This window comes from Strix aluco, chromosome 16 (assembly GCF_031877795.1).
Source record: "Strix aluco isolate bStrAlu1 chromosome 16, bStrAlu1.hap1, whole genome shotgun sequence".
Lineage (NCBI taxonomy): Eukaryota > Metazoa > Chordata > Aves > Strigiformes > Strigidae > Strix > Strix aluco.
In genome coordinates, this window is record NC_133946.1 from 19,971,338 (window position 1) to 19,988,686 (window position 17,349).

A 17,349-nucleotide genomic window follows, 5' to 3' on the forward strand; every position below is an offset into this window, starting at 1 on the left:
ATCTCTAGGTACCTCCTGGCTGGGCACACAAAGGTCCTCAGGTGGGGCCACATCATGGGACAGGCCCTGCAAGGCCACCAGGGAATATAGGGGGGTCACAGGGGATAGGGGACAGCCTCACATGTCGCGGAGAAGTTGGGCAGGTCTGATTTAGCTAACGGGACAGGAGAGCTTGAGGGATGCTGTCTGCAGACATGTAGTGAGTGACCTGGGAAAGCAGCAAGCTAGGATTCCTCATCTTGTAGTTGCTCAACCTGCTGTAAGCTTCCAGGTTTCACCACCCTGTCAGCCTTGAACCAACAAGGGTAAACCTTGGTATTTCTAATAAGAACACAAATAGTTTAAGAAATTTTTGAGTTTTCTTCCATCCTAATGCAGAAAACCTTTTTTCCTGATTAAAAAAAGGTACCAGGGTGCTGCAGGTCCACCTGTGGGATGGCTCCAAGGCAGCACCAAGAGCTCAGAGCTTTGGGTATGAACAGGGGGTGGCAATACGCAGTGATCTGAGTAACCCCGGAGGTGTCCCAGGCATGGGCTCTGCCAGGTCTCTGCCAGGGCCACATGGGGTCTTTTGGAGGTGTTTAGCATCCCCAGGTTTAGAAACAGCAAATCTGTGTGTCCAGGAGAGACTGGGGCTCATGCAGGGGTGCCTGCAGCCCCTGTGGAGATGCCCATCTCTCCCCACTGTGTGAAGAAGGGACCTGGATGATTGATGAACATGGGTTGTTAAACTTCTAATTATGATTTGTTGCGCTGATGAAGAGAAGCTTTAGATTACAGTGAGAAGTAGGACAGGAGAGCTGGCTGAGGGAGGTGGTAACAGGATAGCTTGGGGGAGGACATGAGCTTAGGTATGAATCTTCGCCTTGCTGCTTCTTCAGCTCAGTCCTCAGAGGATTTCATTCCCTCTGGAAGCAGCAATGGCTCGGGACAAACGTTTTTGGTTTTCATCCCTCCAGGTTGGAGAAAAAGGAAATCCTTGTGATTCTTAACTTCTCCCCAAGGCCAGAGCTGCGAACAAGCACTGGTGGTGATGCTGGTTGTAGCTGCTCCCTCCCAAAACTGGCTCCTGGGGCCTGGCACATCCTTCACGTGCTGCAGGAGCATCAGGCTGAGTGACGATCCCGGTGAGGCTTTCATCCCCGTGCACTGAGAGAAGCAATAAAACAAAGCATCTCCCCCTCAAAAATGTCTTACAACAGATGATTTCGTCACAGCCTGGGCAGGGAAAAGAAGATCCTGCTGCATAAACAGGCTATTTTGTTACAACTGCTGTGCATCAACAATGGCTGGAGGGCAGAGGCAGTCACAAATGGATCCATCAGCTTTTTGGGGTCCCAGAATAACACGGCCCTGAAGGAGCTGGCAGAGGCTCTTGGCGAGGCAGCGAGCCCGGGAAGCCATGGCTCTCCCTGGGGGTCAGGCTGTTTCATTTTCACCCATGGCAGGATGGCAGTGTCCTCGGTGTCCACTTCACTCTCCAGCCTGGTGGTGTGGAGCCATCTCACCTTTCTGCCCCTGAGAAACAGCAAAGTGGGTTAATGAGGCCGCAGATTTCCCTTAGTTGTTTGCTGGTGCCGGAAGAGCAGATGAACTAATGAGCTGTGGAGAGTGGGGAACACTGCTGTCGTGGTTTGAGCTCACAGGGCAACTGAGCACCACGCAGCTGCTCACTCCCCCCTTCTTCCCCAATGCTGAGAGGGAGAAAATAAAGCAAAAGTCTTGGGAATCAAGATAAGGACAGAGAGGGATGATTCACTCATTATGGTCATGGGCAAAAGGCAGACTCATTAGGGGAAGAAAAAAGAGCATAAATTTAATACAGACACTAACAACAACACTTAACAGACAGAGTAGGACAGTGAGAAGCATTACCACATCTTAAAAACACCTTCCCCCCGCCTCACCCTTCCTCCCCGGCTCATCTCTGCTCCCAGTATCTCTACCTCCTCCCCTCCAGCGGCGCAGTGGGGCAGGGAATGGGGGGTGTGGTCAGTCCTGCTGCCGCTTCCTCCTCAGGGTGAGGGGAGCTCCTTGCATTCTTCCCCTGCTCCCTCGTGGTTCCCCTCTCACGACAGACAGTCCTCCACAAACTTTCTCTAACATGAGTCCCTCCCACGGGCTGCAGCGTTTCCCTAGCTACTCCAGTGTGGGTCACCCCCACGTGCTGCAGTCCTCCCAGCACTGAACTACAACGGGGGCTTCTTTTTCCACAGGGCCCCGGCCTTCTTTGGGCACAGTCACCTGTCCCAGAGTGGGGTCCTCCCCAGCCTGTAAATCGGTCTCTGCTCCCCCAGTGCCCCCCATGGGTGCAGGGGGGCACCACGGGGTACAGGGGAGTCTCTGCTCCGGCACACCTCCCCCCCTTCTCCTCCTTCCTTCCACTGACCTCGGTGTTCACACAGATATCGCAACTCCTCCTCACAACTCCAACTCCTCCTCACAGATTCCTCTTCTTAAATACATTATGGCAGAGGCACAGCTAACTGGCCTGGCCTTGATGCGGAGCCAGGTCCCACTTGGAGCTGGGGGACCCTCAAGAAGCTTCCCACATGGGGCCACCGCTGTAGCCCCCTCCCTTGCCACCAGAAACCTCTGCCAGACACACAAACCCAGCACAACTGTAAAATCCTGGAGCAAATGGCACCATTTGGCATTGCTCTGCCTCACACCCCAGGGAAAGTGATGTTCCCTGTCCTACAATGCCCCATAAATCCAATGCCACCTCTGCACGGGGGCAGATGTGAATGGTGGGACGCTGTGGGGCAATTCCTCCCTGGGATGAAGGGGTAAGCCCTGCCAAAAGGCTCCTGTGGCAATAGGCGGCTGCAGCTGCAGGCTCTGTGCCAGCAGCTGTGCCTGGAGTGGGATCTGGAGGCCAATCTCGCAGCCAAGTCAGCGCCATTCATCAGCACTCAATAAACAAAAGTGCCTTGCTGTTTTATCCGGGAGATAAGGGAACAGGGCATGAGACCGCTTTGCCTCACGCTCTCCGCTGAGCGTGGGAGCCCGCGTTGGCCGCCAAAGCAGCCAGGGCACTGCTGCTGCGGGACACGCTGCGGACAGGCACGCAGGCAGCCCTCCGGCCGGAGTCCCACAGTGCTAGGCACGGCGAGATGCTGGTGCTCGCTGGAGGTTGCCAGCCCTGTGGGGCGTGTTGCAGGAGATGGGCCATGTTGTGAGCCAGCTCAGGACACAGTAGCACTCCAGGGTCAGCCCTGCGGCTCTAAAACTCACTTACGAAGGGAAGAAAATTCTACTGTTACGTCTTTTTGGCTTCTTGATGATCAGTGATGGAAGCCTGAAAGCTTTATGCATGCTTTTTTTCAGAGACTAACATGGCCGAGCCTTGATTTCCCCGCTTTTGTTGGAGAAAAGTGGCTGGAGAGTTTGCTGGTGGGAATTGAGGAACACTTGTGTGCCTTGAGTATCAGGGACTTTCCTCCCACTACTTGTTAGGTGTTTGAATCAAGTAACCACTAAGAAGATGCCTGCAGCCTCCTTCTGACGAGCAATGGCCAGAGGGGACAGACAGACCATGTACGCTGGTTCACCTGCGTGGTCTTACAGCCTTGAGCTCTCAGGGACAACAGAGCTGGGCTTGGGGTAGAGCTGTCCCCTTCCTGCACCCCCTTCGCTCTCCGGCTGCACCCACATCCCCTCTCACTTATGTAATGTCAAGTGTGTGCACAGAAAATGAAACCAGACTTGCTGGGTCAGTGGTTTCGGGGTGATTGCCGGCATCCAAGACGACAGCCAGCTGTGAATCTGTTCATTTTCACACTGTTTGGCTGTACTCTCAGCAGTCAGATGCGATCACCTCTGTGCCGTTACCTTTGGTAACCCATCCCATGGTCCCAATGGAGAACAAGATCAGGCTCGGCTGAGATTGATTTTTCCAGAAAACGATGTTGACCAGTGCTAATTATGTTACTGCCTCTTCAATCTTTATCAGTTAAATAGTCTACCAGCGCTCTGATAATCACATCCAGGGTGGCCACCTGGCCAAGGGAGCAGTGACCAAACTCGCCTCATTTGGCTTTTTTAAGCACTTGGGCATTTCGCCGCCACTCCGCGATTTATTAAAACGGAAAGCAATGCAAATGGGGAAGGAAGGTGAAAAATGTGACCTCGTGAAAGCCTCTTTGCCAGCAGACTGAACTTGACCCGTGTCCTTGGCAGGGCTAAACCAGCCCACGGCCTCTCTGGCAGCGGGGCTGAAAGCAGCGCAGGACTTTGAGACTCGTGGAGGGGGAGCTTTGTGACAAGCCGAACACAAACCTGGTATAATGCTCCCATGTGTGCCATCATGATGACGATGTTGCCTCATACAGGAGGTCCAGAGCTCTGCCCTTCACCTCGTATCAGATGCAGACACTGCTGCTTTTGAAGCTCCACTTTGTAACAAATGGTTTTGAATCTCTCTTATCAGAACAAAAAAATTATGTCTGAGAGCGGAGGAAACCTTGACAACCTGGCACTCGCTGAATGCAAACTTTCTTCTTCTGCTTTTTTTTATCCCCTCTCTTAAAGGCTGCCGGAAGAAATGGGTCCTTTGCGCCATGCAGGTTACAAAGAGCAGTTGTTTTTATGCAGCAGAGCCAAAAATAAAAACGGGTGATTGCAGTCCTCTTAAAACTCAGTGCAAAGCTGGACAGCGTTAACCTCTTCTTTGCCGGGAACAGTACTGTCCTACCAGCACATCTATGGGATGGTTATGATAAACAGTAAAATCTATGCCCCTCAATCCACGCCGAGTTCAGTTCAGCTTTTGAGTTGGCCCAGTGCAGTGAAACCCACCAAAGCCTTTGCAGAACAGGGCAGAGCAGGGAACCGCCACCACCGAGGAAGGGGGTGGGAAGGAGTTTTGCAGCTGGGGAGTGGGAAGGGATGACTGCAGCTCCTCTGCACCCTGTTTCCCTGCTCCCCAAACCGGAGGAGCCCCATGTCAGTGCCCGCCAGTGCTTCCCCAAGGACATGGTGGAACAAGGCTGCGGGGTTGGACAGACTATGCCAGCAGCCCACAGCACTTGCGTTTTGCTCCTGTGATGGATGTCCATCCAATACACACCCAAAAAACGGCCATGGTGCACAAGCCTTCTTCCCTGGTCAGGAACCACCTTTCTGGAGTGAGCTTTGTCACCCCCTGTGCTGTATCTTCTCATGCTTTACCCAGCCCAGGTTGAAAACTGCACAAGCTGCTCCCTTTTTCACCTATACCCAACTCATCAGCGTTGGCTTCTGATGCTTCACCGACCTCTGGTTTACATCTTCTTCTCGCTTTGGGTTACAGGTGATAACAAGCTCCTCTCGTTTCCCAGAAACTCTGCTGTTTCTGGACTGTTCCTCGTGACTCCATGTAACTGCCACTTCTCCCGTGTGTGCAATGTCCTCCTTAGCCTGACACACTACCATCCCATAGTTGCCCTTCTCTGATCCTCTCCGATTCATTGCACAGGCTGTGTGTTCATGTATCCGAATGCCGGGTGCTGCACTTGGGCCACAACAACCCCCAGCAGCACTACAGGCTTGGGGAGGAGTGGCTGGAGAGCTGCCAGTCAGAGAGGGACCTGGGGGGGTTGATTGACAGCCAGCTGAACAGGAGCCAGCAGTGTGCCCAGGTGGCCAAGAAGGCCCATGGCATCCTGGCTTGTGTCAGCACTAGTGTGGCCAGCAGGGACGGGGAAGGGATCTTACCCCTGTACTCAGCACTGGTGAGGCCGCCCCTTGATGAGTGGGTTCAGTTTTGGGCCCCTCACTCCAAAAAGGCCATGGAATGACTCGAGCGTGTCCAGAGAAGGGCAACGGAGCTGGTGCAGGGTCTGGAGCACAGGTCTGATGGGGAGCGGCTGAGGGAACTGGGGGGGTTTAGTCTGGAGAAGAGGAGGCTGAGGGGAGACCTCATGGCCCTCTACAACTACCTGAAAGGAGGGTGCAGAGAGGGGGGATGAGTCTCTTGAGCCAAGGAACCAGCGCCAGGACAAGAGGGAATGGCCTCAAGCTGCGCCAGGGCAGGGTCAGACTGGCTCTTAGGAAGGATTTCTTTGCAGAAGGGGTTGTTGGGCGTTGGAATGGGCTGCCCAGGGCAGGGGGGGAGTCCCCATCCCTGGAGGGGTTGAAGAGTCGGGTTGACCCAGCGCTGAGGGATCTGGTGGAGTTGGGAATGGTCAGTGTGAGGTTCATGGTTGGACTGGAGGATCTTCAAGGTCTTTTCCAACCGAGATGATTCTGTGATTCTGTGTTTTGGCGCAGAGCGGGTAACCTCACGCTCACGTAGCGCCCAGGTGATGCCCTGACAGATGTATTCCCCTGGAGATCTTTCCCTCTCTCCTTGGTGGTGTCACACCCACGGCCATCATCCCAAGACACGCAGAGATCTGGCTGGCTACTTCTGTCCTCCTCACTTTCTTGCTTAAGTTTCCAAAGCCCACTGAAACGGTCCCCGTGGATGTGTTTGTGTGAGGACTCGGGCCCTGTGATGCTCCTGAAACCACAGCAGAGCCTAGTAAACCCAACAGCGATGCCCGCCTGTGGCCTGGGGACCTTCCAGCGGGACACCAGGCGGCACCGCGGCCCATCTGACCACAGCCGGCTTGGTCTTTATTTTGTCGGGAAAGGCAGATTTGTTATTTTCCCCCCATTGCGCTCGTCCCGGTGTTCCCCCCGTGTGCCGCCCCACCAGGTGGCTGCAAGATGGCTGACGGGTGGGGCGAGGGAGGCGCACCGCGCCCTGCGGCGGGGCGAGGGCACTTTGCTGTCGGAGGGGCGGGCAGGGCTCCGGGCACGGCGGGACACCGCGTCCTCCGGGGGGACACCCGCTCCCCTGGGGACGCTGCGGCCCCGGGGAGGGCCGGGGCCGGAGGAGGCCGCGGCGAGGCCCGGCCGCCCCGGCCCGCGTTGCCATGGCGACGCGGCGGCCGCCCCGGCGGGGAGGGCCCGGCGGCGGCTTTTCCTGCGCCGAGCGCGGCCGGAGGGGGCAGAGCTGAGCCGGGCCGGGCCGGGCCGCGCCGCGCCGAGGAGCTCCGCACCCCGCGCCGCACCGGCCTCCGGCCCCGGCGGGAGCCGCCGCCGCCCCGGACCGGTAAGTGCGGGCGCGGCCGCCGCCCGGCCCTCGGGAGGCGCCGCCGGGGTGCGGGCACCCCTCCTGCCGCCGGGCTGCGGCTCGCCTCTCCCGGCCGGGCCCTGGCTGCACCGGCCCCTTCGGCTCTCGCCCCGGCCCATTACCTCAGGGGTGCGCGGGCCGCCTTCCTGCACCCCTGGTCCCCGGGGGGCCGGCCCCTCGCCCCGCCGGCTGCCCTGGCGCCCCATGCACCCCCCTCACCCCAGGGGCTGCGGGCTCCCCTGCCCCCCCCCCCCCCCTCCCCGTGTACCCCCCTCACCCTGGGGGTTGTGAGCCCTCTCGGCCCTCCCCCCCGGGGAGTGCCGCTCCCCCCAGCCACTCCCCTCACCCTTGGGGGTTCCTCTGCCCGAGTTTGGGGCCGGGGCGCGGGTGTCAGAGCCGAGCCTGGGGGGACGGCCCCGAGCCCCCCCGTGGTGCTGGGTTGCCCTTGCCGGGCGGTGGGGGCTGCAGCGGCCTCACCCCTCCTCTCCCTGCCCGCGCCGGGGAAACTGCGGGTGACACATGTGCGGTTTCAGCCGTGCCCTTTAGTGCCCCGGAGCTGCTGCTTTTTATATCGAAAGCCATTTGCGTGTTCCTCCGGGGCTTCTGATTTCTGGGGTAATTTGTAGGATTGTAGCCTCTGTCCACCCCAATCGCAGTGCAGGGTCCTGCTTCTAAGCCTCTCCAAGCACCTTCCAGGCTCTCCTAAACCAGATCTGCGCCTTTTTGAGGTAGGTCAAGGTTATTGTGCTCTTCCTCCCTTGGATGGGGAACGTGAAAATGTGGATAGGCTGTGGGATTTCCTCAAGGTCACCCCGGGAATTGGACCCCGAGCATCCTCTCGCTGCACCCTCCGGAGCTGCCGGGCTCCTGCTGGGTGAGGGTGTAGTCCTGGAAATCGGATTTTCCAGTGCCCCAGGCCTCTCTCCTGCACGGCTTCTCAGCTTTTAGTTTCTACACCTTGCCAGAGTAACAAATGTCAGAGCAGGATCCCAGCTACGTTTATTTGTTCTAATATCTTTTAGATATTAGGTGTTTACAAAGACTGGGTGTTTTTTACCGTAGTGCATTCATCTCCGTTAGGATCCTTGCTGCTGTTAGGATCTGACCTCTTGTGGCATGGCTGCTGCTGCTGGGACTGTAGCTGCAGTGATTCTGATCACTGCAAGTCACTGTGGCTTTGCCTCTCAAGATCTCGCTTCTTGGCAATGGCAAGCCAAAGGCAATCAAACTAGAGTGGTACTCGGCTGATAACAATACATTGTGTAGGACTCGGATGGTGCTTGTTGTCTTGTCCTCGGCTTGTGTTTTGCTTTCCAAGCTGTTACAGATAAAGGTATAGATGAGGACTAATAGGAGGAGTTACTTTAACCCCTTCACCAGAAAATAAACATGAGTATTTAATGAGGATTTACCCCTTTGAATGTCTTGCCTGTAGGAGTTTTAACTGTACGCTACTACTTCTTCTTGTCATTCACACAGGTGCAGTTTTTCTCCTGGTGCTGTGCCCTTGGGCTCGTTGGTTCACTGAGTGCCCGTTGTAGTAATTGTGTTTTGAAGGCGCATTGTGTTTTGAGGGCGATGGTGATCAGTGGCAGAGATGGATGACCGAGTTGGAACAGGGACTAAATCTGTGTTGTAAATTGGAGCCCGGCACTGCTCTGAAGGAAAGTCTGCGGTGTTGTTTGATGCCCAGCAATCTTGTTAATGCCTTACTAAGATGCCAGGGCCCTAGAAGATCCTCCTGCTGCTGTTTTAAGAAGGGGCAGTGTGCTGTATTAAGTTACTAGGAGGTAGAAATCACTGACAGCCTGTCAGGGCCATTTGCTCCCCTTTTCCTGCCAAGATTTAAATTGCTGGGCAAGACGGGGAATATCTACTTGGCTGGCCGAGGTGACAGCAGCACATACGCATGGAACCAGCCTCCCTGCTCGCTTGTGCATGACGTTTTTGTGATTTTTTTCATGTTGTAGGTCTCTAGCAGGGCAAAGGTGTGCTGGAGAGAAGGGATTTTGATGGAGTGCCTGGGATTTGGTGTGCCTTGAAGCCTGAGAGCTGTGAGGATTTGGAGCTGTGCTCTTATGAGGGTGTTATAATGGGGAAAGTCTCACTTAGGAGCTGTAAGCATTTCATGTGCCCCTACAGTTGTTCTTGCGTAACTGTTGTCATGCTGGCAGTTGTGAAATAATAGGAGGGAGAGATTTTTCTGGAGTAAGGCAGCAGTGTTTTTAGGTGGGAAAACATTGCACTGTGTTTAGCTAGAGTAAAACACATCTAAGATCCAGCATCCCCGACCAGTGGCCCAGTCTTGCAGATTCCCCTAAGAACAGCTTTTCTGTGAGGGGTAAAGCCCAATCTAGGGAACACCCTTGTTGCAGCATGTGATGACGGTGCAATGCTGTGAAAATAGTTAATTGTCCCTGGCACTCTGGCTTTTATCTGGTTTTATCTGCAGCCAGGAGGCTGTAAGAGGAGTGACTGATGAGTTGCTCTTTTTCCCTTGGCAAGGAGTGCCTAGGTGTGGTGTAGGGCTGCGTGGTCTCCATCTCTGGTCCTCCAAAGGGCTGGGCTTTGGGTTTGCTGCTAAGCCTGGGATTACTTGTTTTACAGATGTTGGCAAGTCCCTGGATTCTCTTTCACCCTGCTGTGGAAATAAAACGCTCTTGGAAGGCAATTGCCAAATTCACAGTAACTGCTGGAAGGTGGTATGTCCTTGTGAAATTTGGGAGGTGAAAGGCTTGTGTGGTGAGAAGAAAAGTTTAGCACTGTTGAACGTAACCATGGATGGACTTGTGTCCCTTGGTGCTGTCCTGCAGCACGTCTGCCTTGTTCCAGCACGGATGCTTTCTTTTGTCATTTGATTTCTGGGCTCACTCGGGGGCAGGGGACTGCAAATGTTTTGCAACTGCCAACTTTCCAGTGCCAGCAAGATGCCCTGTGTAGGGTGTATCTCTTAATGGGCTGTTTCTATCTGCCTAAATTCACATTGTGCTGCCAGAATGACATAAAAGAGCTGCAAACTAGGCCCCAGGGGGGAAGGAAAAGGGTGGAAAAATACAAAATATTTTTGTTTGGTTGTTAGGAGATCCTGCGCTGGGGGGATGATCTGTAACCAAATGGCGTTTGGAATAGCTGTGACAAATGAGTTTCCTTGTGATCCTGAGTGCTACAGTTCATGTGTATTACAGTAGTAATGTCCTGTGAAGGGAGTTTCTGCAGTTTCCCCTTTTCTAGGCTGTTTCAGAACATAGAGGCATTTCTCCTAAGTCTGCCTTGTTCCTGGCTGCCCTTTTTCAGAGTGGTTTTTTTTTTTTTTCCCTCTGTTGTTTTGTTTGGTTGTTGTTTTGTTTCTTCCCCAGAATGAAGTTTCTACATGGCTGCTGGCAGGTCAGCGGTGTCCCAGAGCTGTGCACCTTGGCCCTTGACTGCAGTAAGTTGATGTAGTGATGGCAGAGGCATCGAGCAAATTTGGTTTGCACCAGCTGAGGTTGGGCCATCATGTGGGAGCCCTCGAGCTACAGGAAGAGCCTGGGCACACAGCCTCTTTAGCCTGTCACTTCTTACAAGTTTGTTAACGTCCTGTTAGGCTTCCAGTTGGACACGCTTACCTCCCAGCTGCCTCTGCTCCTCTAACTCTGCAATACTGTGTAAGGACAAGTGCCTGTGCTGCTCCTTCAACAGCAGCAGTGCAGGATGGGGGGGGATCTGCCCAGTCACAGCATCCTGCCTTCGGCTACTGCAGGTACATAAGGACCGGGTATTACTCCTTTTACATCTGTGCATGTGTTGGCCTAAATCCTTAACCATGTTTTCAGGAAATGCAGAAGCCTGCTTTGATGCCAGTGTTTGCACATCTGGGCTTTCTTAGAAATACCCAAACATCTGCACTACCAGAAAGTTAGAAGAGTTGGAATTATCAACTACTTATCATGGCAAATGAGCTATGGATGCTGCCAATGTGAGCCGGTGCACTGGTTTTTATTTTTTTACTTTTGAACATATCTTACAGGGTTTGTTTCGTTGTGTGTTTCTCTAAATGGCTGCATGGCCTCTTGCCTTGTCTGTCTGCGGTGAGGCAGCGGGATGTGACTGCAAGCACCTCTTCTCCCCTGCTGACGAGGTGCCTGAGGTCTAACAGGACAGTGTGTTTCGGCTTCCCAGGTGCCATGACTTGATGCAGCTTTTCTTCCTCATGGCTGAGCCCTCTGGCCTGTGCCTGCCTGGAGTGGGGACGGTCATTTGGCCATCCCCAGCTAACAGCATGGCAGGTTGCTAGAGCTAACGCTGTGTTGCTCCAACTAATCCTAACAGCAGATAAATGATTTTTTGCTGTCCTCTTCTGTTTGCTTTCCAGCGCCTAGATAGCAGGAAGGAGGAGGTGAATTAAGCTTTCCAATGCAAAACTGGGTGTTGCTTTAACCTTGCAGTATTGATTGCTGGGTAGTTCCAGTTGTTGTGAAGATAAAGTAACAGGGGGTACAGAAGCTTTAGAAAACAAGGCAAAACCCCAGGCAAACCCAATGAAAAGACCTTGCCACTCTGGGTGGTTTGGATTTTTGTCTGGCAGTTTCCTCTTGCACATCTGTAAAGTTAAAAACTTTGAATACTTGCTGTCTTAGGAGGGCTGCCCACATGGTGACTATTTTCTTGGTGAAGGGAAAGGCACCCGGGGCAGCAGTGCTTTTTCTGTGTCAGGAGAAATGTGATGGGATACCATTTATTTAATTTGTGGGGTTTCTGTTGATCTTAATGTAATGCAGCCTGTGGCGAGCTGCTCTCAGGAATGCAGTCTTACGTTTATTTTGTTAAACCTTTTCATAACCACTTCTTGTTCCTGTTTTGGTGGTGCTGTTGTGGGTGGGTAGCTACGTCTTGTCAAACCTCCCTGTGCCCTGCCCCTTCCTTTGGTGCTGGTGAGGGTGTGTAGCTTGTCAGGAGAGCTGTCTGGATTTTTTTTTTTTTTTCCTTTCCTGGGCCTGCAGCATTTATCCAGAGGTCAGGAAGAGGGAGGTAGGTTTTAATTTAGCTGAGTTTCACAGAATGGCATGAATTTGAGCAGCTGGAGATGACTGAAGTCCCATCAAAGGACTGTGCCTGCCCCACCTGGAGTTTGGCTCCGTGACTGGGGCTCATGCTCTCTGTTTAAAGGCTGTCCCAGCTGTGAGGAGCTTCGTGGACAAAGTGGGGAGAGGGAAGGAGAAGGAAAACTTCCCCTCTTAGCCAGGACAGCGGTGCTGCTGCACTGTGTGACTGTCTTGGAGGAGGCATTTCGGAAGAGAGAAGGTGTGTGCTTTTTTAATTAGAGAACAAAGATACGGGACAATCAGCAAGTCATTTTAGTAGGAGAGGTGCTGTGCAAGTGAGCTCTTAGTTTGGATCAGGCCAGAAGCCAGTTCAGTAGCTGTGATCCTTCATTTCTGAATTCAGCTGCAGCTTCTGGTGAGTCCTTTTTGTTTGAACAAGGGGTTGTGCTGTCTGATGTGAAAGCTCAGGGCAAGCACCGGCTTTGCGCGGATAAACGCGTGGAAGGAGGTGGTAGCATGTGGTGTGCTTAGTCTGGACCAGTGCATCTGTCATTTCTGTTGCTGCTGAGTACTGTGTCCTTGTCACTGCGGTGTCTGACCCCTTACTGCCTTCAGTGGATGTGCTGCCTGTGCGCCTTGGCAGAGCAGGCGAGGGCAGTTCCCTGTTGCCTGCCGGGTAGGGTGGCATGGAAACCCTTCTCCAAGGCCACGTGCAGGCTGGGAGCTTGTTCAATGCCCTGTTCAGTGCTGTGCTCTTTGCTCTGTGATAGTTATGGGTTTATAAAAAAGAGAAGATAGAAGGAAGCATGTTTTAGGAGCAGGATATGTCGGGGCTAGCTCTGAATTTGGGTACTGCTTTCTCCTTTGCCACAGATTCGGAGCATGACCTTGGATAAGCAGTAAAGTGTCTCTCTGACCCTGTCCCCTACAGTCAAATAGGGGCAGCAGCACTTCCAGGTGAAGTGGTTTTGCCACTTGTATGCAATAGCAGTGGCAGCTGTTGCAGAAGGTATGGTCTGATGTAGTAAATGGTCTCTCCTTCTGAGTACTTCATTTTCCTTTTTCATTTTGTGTTGGCTTTCCCAAGGATGGGGATAGCTTCCCTTTCTATGCCCTGGGTAAGCTGAGCTCTTCTCTGTACGGCAACAGGAGCACTTGTTGGTTCATCTCATCCCTTGGGAGCAGCTGTTGTTTATGAAGACTGTTTTTAAGGGTAGTAGTTCTTTTAAAGGACATAAAACACATCGTGTGGGCCTGACCCCCTTCCCCTGACCTGTCCTGCTCGCTTCATTAGCAGCTAAATGTGTGCATGACCTGAGCAGCTGTTGTCTTTTTGATGCCCCTTTTTTTCTTTTTCAGAAACTTAGAGCAAAGATCTGCTGGTGCTGCACTTTGGTTCTTCAAAACTAATGGAGAGCTTGAAGGGAAATAGCTTGGATACTGAAGCGATAAGCGCTACAGAAATGCCAGACGCTATATAAACAGCTAAACTCAGCCCCCGGCCCTTCCTGAAAGAGGGATGATTTTGCAGAAATACTTCAACAGATGGTCTGAATTTGGCTTTGGAAAGGGGGGAAGAAATGCCAGGCTGCTGCTGAGCTGTGTGTGGGCGCGTGCCCGAGTGTGCCGTGGGGTGTGCTGCCTGCCAGCACGCTCCTGGGGAGGCTGAGCAGGCTGCTCCCGCAGCCTCTACGTGCTCGGGAGGCATCTGCGCACCGCTGACTCAGTCTCTGCGGCTCTGCCAGGTCCCTGGCGTGGAGCGAGCTCCAGCTTCCCCTGCGGTGAGGTTCCGCTGGACCTGCTTGCTGGGCTGTTCTGGTGGAGGTGAGCCGTGGCCAGTTTGCAGAGGTGTGGGCTCAGGTGATGGGAGAGAGGCTGTGGAGCTGCCGCGCGCAGCTTGTGAGCCTCCGTGATGCGCAGGTGAGGTTGCGGGAGGGCCGTGGTGTGATCGGACGCTGGGTTGTCTCTCGCACTGGTGCAGTTACCTGGAGCTGGGGAGGTGCAAAGTGAAGTGGTCCAGAGCTGGAAGCAAACACATCAGCCGTGGCAACGGGCACGTGCTGTTTGGACACACCTTACGTGTACGTGAGCTGAGAAACTTGCTGATAGCCTGAGAGGACATGGGATGGGAGTGGGTTTACATGTTATGGTCAGGGACCCAGGTGAACTCTGGCAGAGCTGGCTGCTGTGGCCAACCTCCCCTCTCCTCTGATGAGGTTACTGCCCTTGCAGGGGAAGGAGAACATGGTTTCCCCAGCTGGCACCAGACCTGGGGTCCTGGCATCAATTGTGGCAGCAGCAGATTGCTGTGCCACCTCTTGTGTGGGCTCCGCCACGGGGCGGGCAAGTTCCCAATCAGTACCCACGGCTGGCTCTGATGGGGATTGTGGATTGGAGCCCAGAATTCCTTGTCTGAGGACCTCTGGAGCAGAGCGATGTGTCTGGTTCCCGTGTTGCCAAACCACTGTTACTCTCCCAAGCACCTGCTCCGCTGCTCACTGGCACGACAGTCCGTCGTGTCTAATGCTATTTGTGTTCTGCCACACACTCTTTGGTGAGGCAGTGTTGGTTGGTAGGTAGAGCAGGGCTGTGAGGTGTGCTTCAGGTGTGATTTTTTTTTTTTTTTTTTTTTTTTTTTTTTTAAACTTTCTGAAAAGAGGTCTTAAGCAATGCAAGATGTATCGCTTTACTGAGGATGCTTAATGTGTCAGGTAAATTCTTGTGGATATATCTGGCAGGTAGCAGCGTTGCACTGCCCGTGTGGAGTAGCCAGATAAGACATTTAATGTCTGGAGAATGACTTTCCAAGTTTGACTTCTCTTTCTTCGTCTCACTCTTTTTCCTTTCTTATGTTACCTATCTCCTTCTGCTCTGTTTAGGTGAGCAGGACTGCATGTGTTTTCATTTGCCTGTAGCCTCCTAAATATATTGTCTTCACGCTGGGAGTGCCTTGCCTGCTTTGCAGCCTGCTGATTCACAGCACTCTGGGTGAGCAGGGAGCTGGTGGATGGATGATGCTACAGAATCCTGAGCTGTCAGGCGGTGGTTACAGTCCCTTTGACAATTCCTCCACTTGTCACAGCGTGCCTATGAGTTTCCCTGGCTGCTAACCTCTCTAGGAGCAACGTGACCTGCGTAGGGCCGCTGAGGTGCGTTCAGCAAGGAGCCATTTTGCTGTGATCTGAACAGCTTTGGTGGAAGCAAACAGCTGAGGTGGGAGGAGAGAAACGCTGTTTGTGATGCAGGAGTGAAGCAGGTATGTTCATGTACTCCCACAGCAAAGGGACTGGCAGCAGCAGTGCCCTGTATCCTGTGGCTGAGAGGTAAGGAATATTGATTAACCTGACATTTAACTGGCATTTCTTCTGGTGTACTGGGAGCATTAGTCAAATTCTACCTTCAGCAGTGGGAAGTAATGAGATAAGCTTCCTTCTTTGGAAAGGTCTCTGCCTGCTGTAGCACCATGTTTGGGAGGCTGGGAGATGTCCTTTTGTTATCCTGTCTACCCTCTGTGACTGGTCTCTTGTACAAAAGGCACCTGAAATACAGTCTGGGCTCTGGTGAGCAGCTGAGCTTGCAGCCTATACACCAGTGTCTGCATGCTTACATGGTGGCTCCTGCTTGATGCTGCTCTGTCACCTTGCCTTAGGTGGAGCCTAAGGGTGACACAGGAGGACTTATGTCCTTTCAGACCTTGGGATCCTGTTCCATTACCCTCTGGTATTTTGGCGTTGGCACCCATGTTGGCAGCTGGCACTCTGGGGACACTGTGGCTTTGCTGCAGGGGCAGGGTGGGGGGGTTGCTGGACACACTGCTGTACCAGCCAGGCTCTTGCAGTCCCTTTTGGGTCTCCAAGTGACAGCTATCAGTTGATGTACAGCCCCACAGGGCTCTGGATTTCTAGGTCTTTTAAACCATTTTGTTCAGGGCCCAGAAGCCCTTATCTCCCAGGCTTCCCTGGAGGGATTCTTGTTCTATTTCGTTTGTTGTTTTCATTTTTTTTCCAGTGCCCACAGCAGGCAGGCTGCTGCTGAAAGGGTCAGCCCTGCTTCTCACTCCTGCCTCTCTCTTTTTTTTATTTTTTTTTTTTTTGTTGGCACAAGCGTTTGTGTGTTCACAGCTATGCATTGACCTGGGAATAGGCTTGGTCTGAAATGAGTTCCTCTAGTTGCTGCGGGAAGGAAGAGCTCCCTCCTCTTTGGCAGTAGCCTGAAGTTAGGCTGGACTAGTGGTTGAGTAACCAGAGCCTCTGCTGGGAAAGAGAATCACATGGCTTAAGAGAGACACACTTTCCAGGGGTTAAAAATCCCTAGTATGGTTTCCTTCATGAAGATACTTGCATCTTCTCTGCCAGCCCACTGTCAAGACTGCATCGAGCCTGTCCCAGTGCCTCTTTGTGCAGGACAAACTGTTGTACTGCCCTTCCACAGCCCTGTGTTTCATCTGGTGCCTGATTGTAGATTCTCTTTTGGAGGGGAAGAGTCAGTGTCGTGTCTTTAAAAAACACCCTGCAGTTCACATGGCATAGTCCTTGCTGCTAGAGAAAGGTGGTTGGTTTTCAGGCCTCCCTGGGATGGCCCTATGTACTGTCAGATGCACACGGTATAGGAAGAAGTGGGAACAGAGGGGACCCCCCCACCTTTGCTGTGCTCTGGCACAGTCCTCTAGTGTTCACAGGAACAAGTGCATGCTTCAGAAAGCGCTGGGTGAGCACGTGTCGTTGGAGATGCAAAGAAATACCACTGACTTCCTCTCGTCTTCCTCTTCCTCTCCCTCGCTGGCATGCCAAGAGGTGGTGGCAGTGCCTAGCAGACACCCTGAGGGTGAGCACAGCTGATGCCAAGGAAGGCTCCTGGCCAGGGGTGGCGGAGGTGAGGGATCTGGTTACTCTTGGGCTGGAGAGATGGGATGCTCTTCTCTGAGTGTATCTAAACCTTGCTGGGATTGTGCGTCTCTCTTTCTTGCTGTCCTTTTGCTTCTCCCTGCCACAGTCTGTCCCTTCCCCTTTCCATTTCTGAAGGCTCTGCTCCTATTTCGAGGTGGGAGGTGTGCACCGTCCCGCCTGCCTGCCCCCTTGCCAGGGTTTAGGGAGCCGGTTGGGATTGCTGAACTTGGTTGAGCTCACGCTGAAGTTTCCACGTGCTGCCTGTCCGGCCAGGCTGTCCCCGGCTGCCTTCGGGGACGTGGAGGAGACAGGTCGGCGTGAGGAGCGGCGTGTGGCAGGA

General features: G+C 53.5%; 1 protein-coding gene across 2 annotated transcripts in view; it reads left to right on the forward strand.

The window, feature by feature from the left end:
- Positions 1-6,988: 6,988 nt before the first annotated feature.
- SLC25A22 (solute carrier family 25 member 22) overlaps positions 6,989-17,349 on the forward strand; it is a 53,026-nt gene continuing 42,665 nt past the window's right edge. Inside the window, exon 1 of one of the 2 annotated variants that reach the window (XM_074842701.1) lies at positions 6,989-7,081. The gene's annotated coding sequence lies outside the window, so the exon portion shown is untranslated. Of the gene's footprint in view, positions 7,082-13,703; positions 13,948-17,349 lie in introns of those variants that run through there. The other variant, XM_074842703.1, reaches the window with a different exon arrangement.